This window comes from Gopherus evgoodei, chromosome 8 (assembly GCF_007399415.2).
Source record: "Gopherus evgoodei ecotype Sinaloan lineage chromosome 8, rGopEvg1_v1.p, whole genome shotgun sequence".
Lineage (NCBI taxonomy): Eukaryota > Metazoa > Chordata > Testudines > Testudinidae > Gopherus > Gopherus evgoodei.
Genome location: NC_044329.1, coordinates 11281452 through 11287443, shown reverse-complemented (window position 1 = coordinate 11287443; position 5992 = coordinate 11281452).

Genomic DNA, 5992 nt, shown 5'->3' with positions numbered 1-5992 from the left:
TGATTTTGAAGAAAATTTATATTGGTTTTAATGAAAATAGTTAAAAGGCAACATTTTTAGAATAAGTTACAGTGAAGGTAAACATACATAGGAGTACATATGGAAGGGAATCAGGTTGCTGTTTTATGTTGTTTTTTGTTTGTTTGTTTTTATTGAGAAGGGAGGTTAATAGTAGGGGAAGTCTGTGTTTCTTTGTTAGTTAATATAGCTGCATTATTATCTGAAATGTCAACCTGGGTACATTCTCATCCTTAAAAGGACTTTATTTTCCTCATCTGTCATAGTTGTTTGGGAACAGGAAAGAGCTGACTTTCTCTCACTGTGGGGTTTTGGTCATCCTGTGCTTCCTCCTTTAGTTACAGTTCAGCAGCTGGGAGTGCCTCAAATCCTGAAACTGAAATATACATATTAAAATGGCGCTTGCTCAAAGTTGACCTTTTGTTAACAATGTTGTTTTATGCAGCATAGAAACACTTACAATAGCAGTAAAAATTAATGCAGGTGTCTTAGTTGTATATATTTAAGTATTTTCATAACCCTCCTCTATCGCTCCAGCAAAAAAGTAACTAAAATACCTCAACTTTGCTTTTTCCTAAAACTAGTTGAAACAAGGTTTCATGTTTAAAGGCTGCTGTAATAAAGGATTTGTAATGATTGCTGTTTTGAACTCTGATTTCAAGGGTGTGTAACATGACTGCTTTTAACCCCACTGGCCTCAATCTGTCAGTTGATTAGCTCACACATTTTTAATTAAACATTAACAAAACTGGTTAAACAGATTTGCCTCCCCAAAAGAGTTTTTATTTACCTACATCTTTTTTTATCAAGGCATTTTTATCTTTTGAATTTTCCAGCAATCTAGTGAAATAATAGTCCTATATGTTTAAAAAAACTGCCCATATTTGATTACATCATAAGGAAGCAGGCATACTCCTTTGGATATTGGAATAGTATGGTGGACCTGAGTTCTGTCTCTGGTTCTTGTGCGCTCACTGAGGTGCTGTGACGAGCTAATGCCTATCATTCTAGGGTTATGTCTACACAGCAAAGAGAAGCCCACAGCTGGCCAGTGCCAGCTGACTTGGCTCACGGGGCTCAGGCTGTGCAGCTGTTTCATTGCTGTGTAGACTTCTGGGCTGGAGCCTGGGCTCTGGGACCCTCCCACCTCAAAGAATCCTAGAGCCTGGGCCTGAGCCCAAGCCCAGAAGCCTACATAGCAATGAAACAGCACCATGAGCCCAGATGGCTAGTGTGGGCCAGCTGTGGTTTTTTTTAGCTGTGTAGACATACCCTGGACTACCATTTCCCTATTTGTGAAATGGGGATCGTGCAACAGCAAAAAAAGAACAAGTGTTTTTAGATCTGTGAATGAAAAGTATCAAAACAAGTGTTAGGAGATTTTGATCTTCCCAAATGTTGTTAAATTCAGGAGATGATTGTACCTTCTCTCTAGCAGGAAGAATGGAGAAAAGTTAGTTTTGACTGAAGCTACTTGCAGTTTGGAATAGTAAGAGAACACATTTGTAATGAATTGTTGGATAGTTGGATCAAACATGTATACATACAGTTTATCAAATGGTTGTGCAGTGTGTTGCATAGACATGCTGATCATTATATTGGGTGCATCTCTCTACACGCGCGCACACACTCTGCTACAAGATGGTTTTTGTGGAGCTGAACATGTCCACTAAAGTACCATTGTCTCACCAGTGAGATTAATTTCCATATGTTAGTTGGATCTATCCTAGATCTCTGTAACTGAAATACTTGATTGACTCTTCCCTGAGTGCCAGAGGAAAAAGCCTTGCTGAATCTATTTATCTTAGCTACTGTCCCCACAGCCAAAAGGGAGAGAGTGATCTTGATTTCTACTATGAATTGCTTTTGGAGTTTAGAGGGAGAGAGAGGCACACACGCACGTGTGCCAGCACACACACACACCCTATTTTTAATTAAGACTATTTTTAAATAAAAATAGGTTGATTCTGAAATATGAATTAGTTTCCTATTTTAGGCCAAGATGGTGCTATATTTGCTTTCAACAGGTTAAAAAAAAAAATTTCATAAAATGTCATACTATATTTTTTTTAGTTAAAGATAATCATATCTTCCACATGGAAAGTGTATGCAGTCTCTGGTAGATTTGAGAGGAGAGAAAGTTGAGGACCAATAAGATGAGAAGTCCCAGGGAGTCTATTGAGAGAACAAAGGATATGCCATCTAGAAATAACATGATAGACTACTGCAAAACAACAGGTAGGATGTTAGGGGTTGCCAAACAGAGCCTGTTCTAAGGCAGTGGTTCTCAGACTAGGGCCACCATTTGTTCAGGGAAAGCCCCTGGTGGCCCGGGCTGCTTTTGTTTACCGGCCGCGTCCGCAGGTTCGGTCAATCACAGCTCCCAGTGGCTGCAGTTCACTGCTCCAGACCAACGGGGGCTGCAGGAAGTGGCAGCGGATCGCAGCTCCCAGTGGCCGCAGCGCTTTCTGCAGCCCCCATTGGCCTGGAGCAGCGAACCGCGGCCACTGGGAGCTGCAATCGGCCGAACCTGAAGATGCAGCAGGTAAACAAACTGGCCCAGCCAGCCAGGGGCTTCCCCTGAATAAGTGGCGGGCCTAGTTTGAGAACCATCGTTCTAAGGAATATTATAGGAGAGCTAGGGATATGGTAGATGTATCCAAGTTCAGAGTCTGGATAAGTATTAGAGCTTTTGAATATTTATCTACACTGAACTTCAGATCTTTTATCTTTTCCCCTCTTCCGCCAAGAATCCTAAGTTTTTACAGTGTTAGTATTGGTTTTGAGAGGCTCCTTCATACTTCCATGCTTTGTATTTCTACAATGCTTAAATGTTTTGGCTTTAGTAGCCGGCTCTAGGGTTTTTGCTGCCCCAAGCAAAAAAAAAAAAATTGGCTGCACCATGTCCCAGCCCTGGGCTCCACCGCCCCTCCCATGCTGCCCCAGCCCTGGGCTCTTCCCCACTCCCCCTGCCACCCCAGTTCTGGGCTCCCTCCTTTCCCCCCACCATTGCCCCATACACACACCACCTGCCACCCCAGCCCTGGGCTCTCCTCCCCCCCCCACACCCTCCTTCCTCCGCAGCCCTGGGTCACTGGTAACTTGCTCCCAGGGCAGGTCATTCAGCAGGAATTTTAGATGTGCACAGAACGCATACAGGATTGGTTCCCATATTGTTACAGAACTGCAGTAAAGTGGAACAATTTTCAGTTCGTGTGATTGGAGGATATCTGGATGCATATTATAAAGACTGTCCTACATAAATGTGAAAAAGTTGAGGTGCTTTTATTATTCTTTTGTTCTACTCTTTTTTTCGATGGGGAATTTGCCAATGCGATATCACTGTCTTCCTTTTAAACAAACAAAAAAGGCAATGGCTGTTAAAAATAGCAATTCCAATCCTAATAACCACCGGGAAGCATTTCTTGCTCAATTCTGTCCTACTTTTTCTACAGTAAGTTACAGTGGATCAGTATATTTGATTTGGGAGAAATGAAGTAACAGCTGCCCAAATTGAGCTTGAGCACTCATGAATTTTGAGGTATTCAATCTGGAAGGCAGGTCCGGGGGGGGGCTGTGGCTCCGCAGGAGACCATGGCAGCATGTATGCAGCAGCGTGGCTAGTGCTGCGTGGAGCCAGACATGCTGGTCTGAGTGGCACGGTAAGGGGGCTGGGGGCTTGGAGGAGGGGTAGGGGGTTCGAGTGGGGCAGTCAAGGGACAGGGATCAGGGGGCTTGGATGGGGTGGAGGTTTGGGGGGCAGTCAGGGAGAAGGGGGGTTAGATGGGTCGGGTTCGGGGGGGCAGTCGGGACAGGCAGCAGTTGGATAGGCATGGGAGTCCCAGAGGTTTGTCAGGGGACAGGTAGGGGGTGGTGTCCTGGGGGGGAGTTGGGGAGGGTGTCAGGAGGGGGCAGTTAGGGATAAGGAGAAGGGAGGCTTAGATAGGGGTGGGGTCCTGGGAGAGTGCAATCGGGACAAGGAGCAGTGGCACTTAGGAGGTGAGGTCCCGGGAGGGGGTAATCGGGATAGGGAGCAGGGGGGTTGGATGGGTTGAGGTTTCTGTGGGGGGCAGTTGGAGGGAGTGGATGGTGGTAGCCCCGCCCTGCCCTCTCTCCCCATGGAGTGGCCTATTTTTTGAATGTTAAAATATGGTATCCCTACCCTTCACAGTGCAACTCTCCATTCACAGCAGGCTGCAGCATGAGCGCTCAGCTACCTCATTCCCTCCCCCTTCCCCTCCCTTTCCTGTTGGTAGTGGCCAAGGGAATGCTGGGAAATGTAGTTATTTCTCTGCTCCAGGGCTGGCTCTATAGGCAGGGAGCTAACCAAGGAACTACAGCTCCCAAGGCCCCCTGTTGGTTCTCAGCTCCCATGCTGGATCCTGGCTGCCCCAAGCACGTGCTTGCTTCTCTGGTGCCTAGAGCTGCCCCTGTTTAGTAGGTATATTTAATTCTCTGCATAATTTTACCAAAAAAAAATTAATTTCACTTAGAATTCCAAGTGAACACACAATAATTTTGAATATTGCTTTTAAATTAAAGCACACTACCCTCCCTTCAAACCTGTATTCTTTTAGACTTGGATCCAAAAATAACCCAGTTTTCCCATGTATAATTTGAAAGTTGTTCTCTGATCCAAAAGAAATGTTGAACTTGTAAAGTTCAATAAATAAAAATGTGGCTGGTAAAATTTGACTAGCCTATTAATGCAAAGTTTTAAATTTTATAGATCCTTAGTAAATGCTGAAATACAGGTTGATGATGATGATTGGAGATATACCCCTATTTCCTAGAACTGGAAGGGACCTCGAAAGGTCATCAAGTCCAGCCCCCGGCCTTCACTAGCAGGACCAAGTACTGATTTTTGCCCCAGACCCCCCAAGTGGCCCCCTCTAGGATTGAACTCACAACCCTGGATTTAGCAGGCCAATTTATGTATTACCGTGGGATTTGTTTTCTTGCAAGAAAATGATTTGTCAGTTTTCCCCCCAGTGTAACATTCAGATCCTATGAGGTTTGGGTGAAATAAAGTGTACTTTTAAGGCACAGGGAAGAAGCACTGGAACACACTGGATTTGTGTCCCATCTGACTTAGATGGTATGTGAGAGACTTTATGGGCTATTCTATACACTTCAGTTTAAAAGCAGTATTATCTTTCCTCTCCCATTACTGATGAGCTATTCCCTTAGACTCAACTATTCTCTCTTCCTCTTGGAGGTGGCTCAGTAGAAAAGTCTGTTGTCTACTTCAAGTCTAGTCCCTCCTATAAGCTTAATTCCCTCGAGCATTACAGACAAAAAATCATCCTTTCCCATTTCTTGAGGCACGCTACATATTAATTTCACTAAAATGCATGATCTTGGTTAGGCAGCTGGTTTCCTTTAGGGTGTTACCTCAATTTACTTAGACGCTGGTTGTTAAATCATAATCATAGCAACTAGCATCTTGGTATGACTTTTGTATGTTTCAGCAAATTAATCACCCTGCAATTTCATTTTTCTCTTAATGCCTTTTAATTGAATAGAGGTTCTCCTGCATGTGTTATTACTGGGACTCATTTAGCAACAAAAACAGAGAGGTAACACTTTTCCTGTTTAAAAGGTCATATTGAGGTAGTCTATGCACGCAGTGAAGAGAACAGTTTGATTTTATGTATTCGACTAAGATCAAATAAAAACACATATGGATACCAAAAAGGTTGTAACTGGGCACAGTGGTATTTCCAATATAGCTCATTGCTGAGCCTGAGATTATGATTCCTGGGCAAATCATTGGTATGCTAAACTGACTGGTGACACACGGGTAATGTGCATATTGTGATGCTGGTAGAGCAGGGGCCAGCTCATACTAGTGTTCCCGTCTCTCAGCTGAACACTAGGAAATACATAGCTGGATTCAGGCTGGCTTACTTGTGTGTTAGTATTGTTGACAAAGGCATTAGAATTATAAGAATATGTTTAGTGTTTAGACTTT